The sequence below is a fragment of the Rhodnius prolixus genome, unplaced genomic scaffold (genome assembly GCF_049639745.1).
Source record: "Rhodnius prolixus isolate KJV_2025 unplaced genomic scaffold, Rpr scaffold_5, whole genome shotgun sequence".
NCBI classification, from domain to species: domain Eukaryota; kingdom Metazoa; phylum Arthropoda; class Insecta; order Hemiptera; family Reduviidae; genus Rhodnius; species Rhodnius prolixus.
The window spans coordinates 16,932,684-16,946,021 of NW_027411624.1; the positions used below are offsets into that span (position 1 = coordinate 16,932,684).

At 35.9% G+C, this 13,338-nt stretch overlaps 1 protein-coding gene and 1 long non-coding RNA gene across 2 annotated transcripts in view; one reads left to right on the forward strand and one right to left on the reverse strand.

Moving 5' to 3' along the window:
• Positions 1–13,338, reverse strand: part of LOC141458884 (neurotrimin-like) — a 708,924-nt gene that overhangs the window by 529,070 nt on the left and 166,516 nt on the right. The gene's annotated exons all lie outside the window — the stretch shown is intronic.
• Positions 1–13,338, forward strand: part of LOC141457831 (uncharacterized) — a 49,493-nt gene that overhangs the window by 1,157 nt on the left and 34,998 nt on the right. The gene's annotated exons all lie outside the window — the stretch shown is intronic.

A 13,338-nucleotide genomic window follows, 5' to 3' on the forward strand; every position in this document is an offset into this window, starting at 1 on the left:
GAAAGAGAAAAGAAATAACAGGAAATCATGATTGGAGAAGGCACCCAGTGGTGTCACTCCAGTAACGTGCTCAGCTACACTGCTCTCACGATGAGAGAAGATCTTCTCTTCAATCTCCTTAGAGGATTACCTGGTAATGTGGAGGAAGATAGGTGTTCTATGAGGGGGTTAGGTTGAGCTGCTGTAGAGGAATGAAATTTAAGAAAACGAGTGTTAGCTAGATCTGTAATGAAAGGGATTTTGAGGTCATTATGAATGGTGAGGTTAGATACATAGAACGGAGCGTTAAGAAGTTTTCGAAGTATTTTTTGACTGTAATGTCTGGAGCGTAGTGAGTTGGAACGCTTAGTCGATCCCCATACTTCGTTGCCGCATGACCAAATAGGTCGCAGTGACAGTAGATATAAGGGTCTTTTGTTATGTAGGTTAAGTTTCGAACGTTTGTCAAGCAGTCTGGTGAGCAGTTTGTAGCGTTGGTTAGTTTCTTGTCTTTTCAGTCTAGTATGGGGATTCCATGTCAACCGTTTGTCTAGGTGCAGTCCAAGGTAGCGTACTTTGTCCACAGTTGGTATAGGAGTTTGGTTCAAGATGATAGGAGGTAGGATTTTCCGTCTGAGAGTGAATACTATAAACTTAGACTTCGTAACATTGGTTTTGTAAATTTAAATTTGAAATCTGGTTTAGGTAACCTACAATTTTACCTTTTCGACCAAATCAGCCTATCAAAAGTATTGCTTTACTTAATAAATTTGTCAGTTATATTAGATTTTCTTAAAACGGTTTCAAAAGTTTTTAATTAAATTAGGTATTCTTAATGTTTATAAATAATTCTGCAACTTCCATTGAATAAAAATTTTTACATTAATTGTTTAATTAACAGTCGATTAAATACTAAATAAAAACAATGCCCGCGGAAAAATTGTTTTTTTTTTTAATTTTGTCGGTTTGTTGTTATTCTTTAAAACCCTATTACAGACAAATTTATGGTTTCATGACATATTAAATGTTAAAGGTTAATGAGTGACCAGATTTCAAAGCTGAATAAAGTAATCGCCAGATTTTTTCAGGCGGGGCTTAACGTCCAACTACTAATTAGGTATCGTGGACGGCAAAGAAGCTCATAATTAACTAAAAACCATTTTTTCTAACAAATAAAAAGTTGTCATACGCGGGATTCGAACTGGTGACCTTCTGCACATAAAGCCACTCTCTTGACCACTAGACCAACATCCACCCATAAAATAACTATAAATAATAAGACGTATTATGATGATAATGTAAATGGTGCGTTACGTGCAGGAGGAGAGAAAGTGACCCAGCGGTAACATTCTTTCTCTATAGGATATCGATGTCCATGATGATCTTGAGACTTCAAGGATGATATCTCGGGGTCACTGGCAATTCAGTTAGTGTTGTGGATTGTCAGGAACGACTGTAGAGGCTATCTCCAACACACTAAGCCACTCTCTTGACCACTAGACCAACACTCTACAAACATACTTTACTAATAATTTCTTACTTTAGTATACGAGGGTCGTTTGAAAAGTCCGTGCAAAAATAAAAACTACTTAATTTTTTGGGGTAAACCTTTTTTATTTTTCAACATAGTCTCCTTTTAGGCTTATACACTTCGTCCAACGCTGCTCTAGTTTGTTGATCCCTTCCGAATAATAGGATTTGTCCAAGTCTGAAAAATAGCCATTCGTTTCTGCAATCACCTCCTCGTTTGAATAAAATCTTTTTCCCGCCAGCCATTTCTTCATATTGGGGAACAAATAGTAGTCCGAGGGAGCCAAGTCTGGAGAATAGGGGGATGTGAAACGAGTTGGAACCCTATTTCCATTAATTTTGCGACCACAACTGCTGAGGTGTGAGCTGGTGCGTTGTCGTGATGGAAAAGGACTTTTTTGTGGGCCAATCGTGGGCGTTTTTCTTGCAGCTCGGTTTTCAAACGGTCCAATAACGATGAATAATATGCACCTGTAATAGTTTTACCCTTTTCCAGATAGTCGATGAGGATTATTCCTTGCGAATCCCAAAAGACAGTCGCCATAATCTTTCCGGCCGAAGGAACGGTCTTCGCCTTTTTTGGCGCAGATTCCCCCTTGGTTACCCATTGCTTAGATTGTTCTTTGGTCTCAGGAGTGTAGTGATGTATCCATGTTTCATCCACAGTGACGAAACGACGCTTAAAGACCTGCGGATTCTTCTGGAACAGCTGCAAACCGTCCTTGCAACACTTCACACGATTTCGTTTTTGGTCAAGCGTGAGCAATCGCGGCACCCATCTTGCGGATAGTTTTGTCATGTCCAAATGTTGATGCAAAATATTATGTACCCGTTCATTCGCGATGCCCACAGCACTAGCAATCTCACGCACCTTCACTCTTCTGTCATCCATCACCATATCATGGATTTTATCAATGAGTTCTGGAGTAGTAACCTCAACAGGGCATCCAGAACGTTCAGCGTCACTTGTGCCCCTCCGAAAATTTTGAAACCACTTATAAACTGTTCTAATCGAAGGTGCAGAGTCACCATAATGTTTATCAAGCTTCTCTTTAGTCTCCTGAGGCGTTTTGCCTTTCATAAAGTAACACACGAAATTCTTTTTCGTCCATTTTTTGAAAATCACTCGACTTCATCGATTCAAACGTATGCCAAACACAATGAAATAGACCGATCTAGCTGAAACTTGGTGTGTGTTCTTCCAAGAGATGCTACTAACTAAACATAACCTCGATACGCGCCAGTGGTGCTATCTCTCTGACTTTGCACGGACTTTTCAAACGACCCTCGTATGTACCGCCGAAGAGAGTAGATTTAATTGTTTTACTTTTGTATTATTATTTTGTATAAATTTAGTATATTTGTATTTTCCTTTAACATTGTCGTTACACCAAACTCTTTTGTATGGGGCTAGTCCCCGATTGCATATATAAAAATAAATAATAACAATAATAAATTTCTTACTTTAAACATCAAAAAGTTTCCAAGTCCTACACTCCTTTTTCTAGTTTTGATTTTTGGACTTTGATTTCTTCTACTCGATTTAAAACAACATTCTTGAAAAACCACTGACACCATTTGGTTAAAGTTCTTCTGGATGTCAAGATTTCTCTTAGCAAATAACTTTTTATACACGTCTACTTCTATAAAAAAAAAAAAATTAAAAAAAAGTAAATATAAAGAGATTTAAAACATAAAACACTAATTAATGTTTAATTCTTCTCGTAACATAAATAACAGCAAAAATAGTAATTTACAAAAAATTAATATTGTATTACAAAGCAAAAGTCGTTTAGTTAATAACATAGTTATCTGTTCATTTGGTACAGAGGAGTGGCTAATTTAATAGAGATACCTCCAGGTAAAAGAAAGTGGATTTTCGCCCAGCCATTTGGTATCAAAGTGAACGAGCTAACTAAATAAGATCAAAGGGGTTACCTTCTATTAATTTTTATACATACTATGACAATCCAGACAGATGCGACCGGTGAGAGATACGGTTTCCAACTTGTTTACACAGATAAACACCGATAATGGAGTATTTTTTGCTTCATTTTCTTGTAACTTTTTCCGTCCAGTTGAGAAAGAATTTTTTTAACGTCAAAAAAAAATTATTTAGCCTTTTCTTTTACTTTTTTAATTAATTTTTATCAAGGATATGCTGCTATTTCATTTTTGTGGCATGAATATTAATAAGGATATTTGTTTTTTTTAATTTTTCCCACCTCCTATAATAAATGTTTCTCTTTGAACCGCTTGCTCTTCACGAATAATAATGAAAATATAATATAACTTCCAACGGAACTAATAATATAAGTTAAATGGTTAAAGGCTGAAGATTAAGAGATGACGGACCATTCACCTTACAGGATGGCATAATGAGGGTTACCTTGAGGTCAGTTAGCGTGAAGAATTAGAGATGTATAAATATGGCCGCAATTAAAAGGGTGTGATCACATGATAAACGTAGCAATATTTAGTATTTTATTGCTCTGCCACTGGGAGCGCTGCTAGTTGTACTACAGAACTTAGTGCTGTAAGAAATGTTTATAGCTGTGAAAGGTAAGGGCACAATTTTGATTGGTGAGAAGAAGAAAGGGCACTATTTGCGGTCATTCTCCAAGGAAATGAACTATGAAGCGGGCAATGCAATATTGCAGAACAGCACTCTTACCACTGTAAGAAATAATTCCATTGGTTGTCATCAACCCTACTTTGAAAGCAAGAGAATCTTGGCCAATCACAATAATCAGTACAAAATAATGTATTCTATGCGTCAGCAATTCACAAAAAACATCTACATCTTTTCCTACCGCTCGAAAAATCACTCCACATCTATCATTTGTTTTACAATCATTTTTGATTCATTGTTAATCACTCATATTTTTAACAATTAAGTGTTTAGCGCACAGGGGAGATCCCAGGTTCGAATCCTGCTGCTGGTACTTAGATATCTCTCTTCCTAGGAGCTTCTTAGTATTTCAGTGACCGAAAATGCACTGAATTTTTTTGTGAATATCGAGGTGCGGTCTTAAATAAAAACAACTCTTTTGCTTTATACCAACGTTTCGGTAATTTTTACTACCTTCCTCAGGGTATTAATAAAAAAGTTCAACAGTTATGATGATATACTCGTAGCTTTACATTAAACTTCACAAACTTTTTTTTATAATACCCTGAAGAAGGTAGTAAAAATTACCAAAACGTTGGTATAAAGCAAAAAAGTTGTTTTTATTTAAGACCGCACCTCGATATTCACCAAAAATCATGTAAATATAAAAATAACTCGACTCATCTCGGGTGTTCGAGTTCCAATCGTTTGTTTGGATTTAATATTTTCTCGAATTTCTTGGTCGAATACCGATTTGTTCGAAAGTTAAGTCGTTCGAAAACCGAGATTCCACTGTATTAGAATGAAGTCTATTGATGTAACTTATCGATATGTAATCTTTAGTTTACCATATTCATGAACACGATGCAGTTATTTTAATCGTATCTTTCATTCCTATTCACTACACAGTGCTCAAGCCTTTTCATATAAGTCCAACCGCAAAGAGGGAGCCTAAATGGTGAAGGTTAAAAAGAACACCAATTTCCCTAGCCCAAAAACAAAATGGTTTGTACTACTTAGGAGCTGCTTAACAAACTATCGCACCGAGGGTCGGTTTTCCGTAGATATACATTTTAGGTAGCTATATTTTTGCTATAGCCTAGAAAACTAGGCGACATTTCTTGATTAACACCCAGATTAATCAGTAGGAAAACGAGTACTCGAAAGCACTGTGGTGTTAGACCTTGTTAGCTGTTTCGGCTTGGTAATTTTTTAAGCACTTTATTAACACATAGCTTTTCAGGCGTCCACTAAGATTTTTAACCAGAAAAGTTTTAAATTTCTTTATTTTTTTATGCTTTCAAACGTTTATTTCTTAAAAACCCTTGTCTGACATGAATTTGAGCATGCCATTAGAGAAGTAATATCTTCCTCTTTGTGAACTCATGGCTAACTAACTAACTTAAGATGCTATACATTTGTGATTAGTAGGGAACGGATTCGTATGTATTTACATATTTTTTTCTAGGCAATTTACAGACGTTTTTCAACTAGAAGTATTCATACTGACACTTTTTAAGCCGTTTGAGTCTACTTTTATTTCACATATTTCCACATATTTGGATGTTATCGCATATTTATACATATTTGATGAAAATAAATAAATATTTCTACATATTTAATCAAAATATGTACATATTTTTTCATATTTTTCATTTTGGGCATATTTTCATAATTGGGAGGTGGTTGACAGGAACTGTGAACCACAGACTGTAGGGCTGTGAATCACAGTGGGTACAATGGTTATTGTAATTTACACAGAATGCTGCTAAACAGTGACGGGCACTTGTTAGTTCTTTGAAGTTGTCTGACGTTGTCTGTTCTTTCAGCTCGTTCGTTGAAGTGTCCAATTCATTTCGTTCGGTCACTTAGTGTATTCTTTTTTGGGTGAAATGCCACGAACATCGGCCTCAAACAAACAACTGGTTGCTAAATATCTTCGCGAGTTTCCAGCAGAACTTTTTCGAAGTGATGGAGACATTTTGTACTGCACAGCTTGTGACAAGCGCGTTTCTTGCTCTCAACGTTCCCAAGTCACCCAACATATTGCCACCGGATCACACATAGAGAATAAAAACAGAAAGAAAGAGAGGACGTCCTATCAAGCCTTCCTTACATCTCCATCATCAAGTAAGTATACTCTGAGTACAGATCTGTGTCGGGCTTTGGTTAGAGCAGATATCCCTTTCCACAAACTTAAAAATCCTTATTTCAAAGGATTCTTAGAGACCTATATTGGGGAAAAAAATGCCTGACGAGAGCACTCTGCGGAAAAACTACCTGGAAGATATCTATAAAGATTTCATGTGGTTGCCAACAATTTCGAAGAGTGAAGTTTTCAAAATAGAAAATTTAACACATCTTTTTATAAATAGTAAAAATGTTCTTTGTTGTATAAATCATTATAACTTGTAAAAACAAATTATTTTGTTCCTAATAAATTATTATAAATTGTAAAAATGTTCTTTTCTTGTATAAATAATTATAACTTGCCCCCCCCAAAAAAAAAATTCCATTTTCATAAAAAAAAATGTCCATTTTACTTAAATATTCCAGAAAATATTTTAAGAAAATCACATATTTTCCACATAATTGACGAAAATAAATGCATATTTTAATTAAATATTTGGCATTTTTAAATACATAAAAATCCGTTCCTTAATGATTAGCAACATAGTTTACAATTAATTCGAAATAATATATAAAAATATTCCCAAATAATAAGTTTTAATGAATAAACTTTGATCATAAGAAAATGGCTGCTACAAAATAAACATAAAATAAAAATTATGAAGAATATTATAAAGTTCTATAAGGAACAAGCTATTAGCGAACAAATTGCTGTAGGTGCTGGCAAGTTTTAACAGGCTCGTTTACCAAGAAACAACTCTCGTAGTTTGTAGTTTATTTAAACATCTCTCCTAACTTCTAACTTGGCCATTCAATTATAGAAATTATTATTATCGGATAAATAATTTGGAAAATGACTTTTTAATAAGAATTCTATTAACGCATGTAATACAATTTCCGTCTTACCAATAACAATTTGTTATTGAAAATTAATAAAGAAGTTTACTTTCTTGGAGGGAATAACTTAATATAACTTAATACTCGTAATTCTAGTAATTTCCTTTTTAATAGATGAGAAGGTGGTAATATGGGACAGTCTTTTTTTTCCCTTGCATATTTTGGACTCTACAGAATTTAAAATCTACCCTGAAGTAAAATCATGGATATACAGTATTTGTCTTTGTAAATTTGGAGTCCTGAGTGGATCACAGCAAGGAATCTGAAGTTACACTAAAAAATGTCATATTGGGTTTTCAGAAAGTGTGGTCGTAATATGTGGACGTAATTGTAAAAAAATAAGCCTTAAATATGCCACATAACTATATTTTACACAATTATCGTACATTAAGGATAAAAATTAGGGTGTAATCAGTTTTCTGAGAGAAATGTCAAGACATGATAGATGGACTGGACACAAAAAATGACATACGAATGCCTCCTTTTCACACGCAGTGTATTCCATATGAGCCCAACGACAGCAAACAATGCACTCAATTACACATTTCTCCGGGCTTTGTTGAGTTCTAGAACTTTTCTCCGCAAAAAATGCAATCCGCATCTTCATTATCTGGGTGTCGAATTTTGGAGCGGAGTGGACAAATCCGATTCACCTGAGAAACTGAAATATCAGAATCGTCTTCAGAGTCTGTTTGTTTTGATAATAGGCGATGTAATGTCTTCTGGACCCTGAAGTGAAGTGCAGCTTCTCGAATACCATGTTTTTTTCTCCCATACAGTTTTAATAGCATCAACCAAGTCATTTCCATCCCAATTTTTACGTTTGCCTTTCGACCGATGGTCCTAATTTTGTTCTAGGCATATCTTTTTAGACCCTTTATAGTAGCCTGTAGAAAAAAAATATTTATAATGTGGAAATTGGAATGTTGGGACTGTGAGTGGCCACTGGTTGAGGGTATCTGAGAAGGGATGACCGCTGGGGGTGGCAATAAAGTTGCAGGTAGCAAGGGACATTCCTTTTTCCATTCCATTACTGTGTGTGATGTGTGTTGGGCCTTGTGTTGCCATTAGAATCTTATGTCTTATGTGAATAAACTATACTTATGATAGATTGGTGTTTATTTCAACCCTTAGTATTTAAAGTATTGTAACGAAGTTGACCTGGGCGAAGAAGAAAGGCCTAGATTGTTCTAGAGGTTGAACGACCAAAGTCAGTAACAGGCCGCCACTGCATAAACAAAAGGGGCGGTATCTACTTGTGGCAGAAAAGAAAGGCCTAGATTGTTCTAGGGGTTAAGCGACTAAAGCCGGTAACAGGCCACCACTGTGTAGACAAAAGGGCCGGTCTATACCTGAACGAGAAAGGAAAGGGGCTAGATTGTTCAAGGAGTTAGTGACCTGTGTAAAAGCCAGCTAAGAGAAAGGCCTCAGTTGGGGTGGTGGCATATGTGTTTCCCAGCCAGTGATTGACAGGTGAGAGTGAGACAGCCGGAGTTGGAGAGAGACAGAGAATGGGAGGAGGCGGCTCACAGCTGAGGTGGTGGCAGTATGTTTTCTCCAGCCAATGAACATCAGGAGGGCGTGGAAACTTATGCTCAGAGAGTTGGAGGAGGGCAGTCCCAGTTGGAGGGAGGCACGCAGTTAAAAAGAGGCCGACACAGCTGGAGAAGTCAGTTTTCAATTGAGTTTTCAATTGAGTTTTTAAGCAAGTTTTAAGGAGTTATTAGAGTTTATAGTTATTAGTCAAGTTTATGAGTTAGTCTTGGAGAGTCAGTGTTGCGGAGTGCTTCAGTGGTAGCTAGTTGGGCAATTAGTCAGTTGATGAGTAGAGCTGTGTTAGTGTAGCTGAGACTAGTGCAATTCGGTGCAGTGCGGACCAGTGGTCAGTCGGGGAACAGTTTTGTGGCGTTACGAAGTGAGTAAGTAACAGTAAACTGTTGTGACTGTTGTAAATGGTGACTGTAATGAATAGCGTTAGTTGCTTGTAAATGTTAATGTGAGTAATGTTAACGTGTTAATAAATCAGGTTATTACTTACAACTTTAGCGAGTTTTATTAGTTAATCAAACCCACATATTTAATAACTAGTGGCAGGCATTAGTTGTGTAAGTAAAGTTTTTTTGGGGGGAAAAACTTTACAGTATTAATTTGTGTTTTGTTTTCCTTTAACTCATTATATATTCTACAATAAGACACTAGTTTCGTCCTCAGGGCCACTTTACACACTTGCTTGGCAGACGATTACAAGTTGTCCCATAATACCATCATAAACTGCGTACAATATAACCTCTTATTTTTTCCAATATTTACATTCATATTTGAAATCCATAATACTGTCAATTAAAATTGGTTTCACAAAAACAGGGGCGTCCCAAATTATCACCTTCTCCACTGTTGCATACGATGTGATTTGTTTGTTTGTTACAGGTTAATATTTACTTGAAATAATCGAAACTTATAATTTATACTGACAAGTTATTTGTCTACAATATAACCAAGTCCAAAGTATTAAAATGATTTTATTGAAAGAGGCGTAACCATGACAACTTTTCTTGAAACCATAAAAACTTCAAATTTATCAATATCATTTTAAAAATTACCACGACGAAATGATCTTAGAAATTACACTCAATATAGTTGAATTTGTCTTACTTTAATCAATAAAACAAAGTTCGCAATGATTACTTTTATGCATAGTGTGCTAATAATTTTGATTATTGCGAACATACAGATGGCGGCTGGCATTGTATGCATATTATATTAGAGAGAGAGAGAGAGAGAGAGAGAGAGAGAGAGAGAGAGAGAGAGATTCGTTCAACCAAAACATTGTTTCCACTTTCCCTAATAAATCTGCATAATTTTCGCTGTTCTCCGCTTTCTAATTTTAATTTAAAATTGTGAACTTTACGCAGATGGTTATTCATTAATAATTATCATAATAATAATTATTATTTGTAATTTAAGTACGAAAACATTTGAAACTATTGGTGCTTATTTCAATTGAATTAAATGAGTGTTTGCTGAATATAAACAATTTTAAATTATACAATTTGAAAGTCGCAGATTTTTCCTTCTCAACTAATACATTTGAATGATTATTATCTATTATTAAGTTTGTTTTTTGTTTGTGGATTTAAATAAACTTACCAATTTAATGAATTTTACAAAGTTTGACTGCTCTTTTCATGAATAAGAAACAATACATTCTTCAAGATTGTTACTTAACTAACTCACAGAACTAAATAAGAATAATAAATAAGAGTTATAAATAAAATAACATCAAATGGAAATGAAGTTATGCCCAGATTAGTTGATATAATAAGCAATTATTTTACAGCATATTGTATGACGAAACAGGAACGCAGTTAGTAGTTACAAAATCAGTCAAACCAGCAGCACTTTTTGCCCATTCAATTTAGTCTAATTTTTTTTGGATAGATCTGTGACTTTAACTTTAACTCTATTAGCATTTTGATTAACGACTTAAGGTGTGGCTATATTAAATAACGAGACTGATGCTGCTACAGAAAAATTATGCATGCGCCATATCCTGAAGACCGACAGCTGTGCAGAGTAAAACCTTCTCTTTCGATTGCAGCGTCTCACGTGTTTTGCAGAGAAATCTGTCTGACCCGGAACCGTCGTTTGTGTAAGAGGTGTTAGTTTCGTTTTGCCGAAAACATGATACTACACATGTAGTAGAGCAACGAATTGGCGTGAAATTTCACATCAAAACTTGGTAAAACCGCTACAGAAACTTATCTTTTATTAAAAGAAGTTAAAAGTTATTAATCACGTGCGCGTGTTTTTGAGTGGTTCAAGCGTTTCCAAGATAGCCGGGAGAAGACGTCGGAGATGATGACCACCCGGGGTCGCCCTTCCACGTCCAAAACGGATGAAAATATCGATTATAATTAATCAACATTACTACCGTGAGGTGCTTGCTTAACTCCGTGAAAGAGTAAGGAAAAAAAACGATCCGATTTGTGGAAGAACAAGTCATGGGTTCTCCAACAAGACAACACGGTGCCGGCTCACACTGCATTGTCTGTCTAAGACGTTTCTAGCCCAAGTACAACATCCTAGTTTTAGGCCATCCGCCTTAATTCGCCTGACCTGGCTCCATGTAACTTTTATCTGTACCCCCAAAGTCAAATCTGCATTAAAAGGAACACGATTTCAGTCCGTTGAAGCTGTGAAAGAAAAAGCGGCACGTGTCATGCAGGAGCTCACAGAACAATGGTAAATTCGTGTTGGAGCGTTCTAGGGATAGAGGAGGGGTGTATATTGAAGGTGATAATAACTAAATATGTATAAATTTAAAATAAAATGTTTTACAGCAATAGTCTCGTTATTTAATAGCCACACCTCGTGTAGGCCGGTAGGATCTTGTCTGGTTGCGGAACAAGGATGATGTTCAGAGAAAATAATAATTGAAAACATTTTCTCAGATTTCAGAAGAAAAAATGGTGAAAATGGCGAAATCTATGGCCCTTATTAGGTTATGTCCTCGGTGATAAAGCAGTCTTCGCAACTTCGGTGTGCTGAAATATCGTAACTTATCGTATTACTGAACCCTAATGGTGATTCTTGCAACTAAACGTTAACAATTTCAGCTCTTATTTACGCACGGAGAATAGGGAATTTTATTCAAGAATTAAACTAACTTGTAAGGAAGGGTTTCCTGACTTAATGTCTTACATAAAGAATGAAAGATTTCGATGGCTTAGCCATGCGAAACGGATTTTAAAAAAATTTATATTTCGTCATTGTTTATTGCTGAAATGATCGAATAAATCTCTCCTTTTTCTTACGCTAAAACTTCTACTAGCTCTTAAATATATTTAAGAGAAAAATATTGTTACACATAAAAATCCACCTACTTCTACTTATTTAAAACTTTTACGTTTTCATTATATAAAATTTATGAGCGAAAAGTTGAGCTCATATATTTTCATTGTTTTTTTTCTAAGGGAGTTTGGTAGATATTTCAGTGATTCTTTTTAGTTCTCTACTCTCTTCTTGGTTCTTTGCTGGCCATTCTTCATATCCATTTGCAATTAAAGTTGTATTCATTCTTTTTTCTTTCTCACTTTTTCCTTTAATATTTACCCTAATCTTTCATTTATCTCCGCGCAGGACCGCCGCGTAAAGGGGGAATAGACCGTGTACCGCCAATACTATCTTTCTTACAGATGTGGCTATTAAATAACGAGACTATTGCTGTAAAACATTTTATTTTAAATGTATACATAATTAGTTATTATTACCTTCAATATACACCCCTCCCCTATCCCTACAACGCTCCATGCGAATTTACCATTGTTCGAAACAGTACTGGAAGTCATTTTCTGTCATTTTCAGCTCCTGCATGACGCGTGCCGCTTTTTCTTTCACAGCTTCAAAGGGACTGAAATCGTGTTCCTTTTAATGCAGATTTGACTTTGGGGAACTGATGGGGCCACATCAGGCGAATAAGGCGGATGGCCTAAAACTGGGATGTTGTACTTGGCTAGAAACGTCTTGTGACAGACAATGCAGTGTGAGCTGGCGCGTTGTCCAAGATGGAGAACCCATGACTTGTTCTTCCACCAATCGGGTCGTTTTTTTCTTTACTCTTTCACGGAGTTGGGCAAGCACCTCACGGTAGTAATGTTGATTAATTATAATAGATATTTACATCCGTTTTGGACGTAGAAGGGTGATCCGGGAGGTCATCATCTCCTACGTCTTCTCGGCCATCTTGGAAACGCTTGAACCACTCAAAAACTTGGGCACGTGAATAAACATTCATCGCCATAAACTTCTTTTCATAAAAGATAAGTTTCAGTAGCGGTTTTATCATGTTTCGATGTGAAATTTCACGACAATTCGTTGTTCTACTACATGTGTAGTATCATGTTTTCGGCAAAACGAAATTAACACCTCTTACACAAACGACGGTTCCGGTCAGACAGATTTCTCTGCAAAACACGTGAGACGCTGCAATCGAGAAAGAGAAGGCTTTACGCTGCACAGCTGTCGGTCGTTAGGATTTGGCGCATGCATAGTTCTTCTGTAGCAGCATCAGTCTCGTTATTTAATAGCCACACAATCGTAGATTATTATTTTACCAAACACGAAAATTCTTAAAAATCTGAAAACATTCTGTAAAAGCATTCAGGATTCGATCTCTGACTCTACGCACCCAA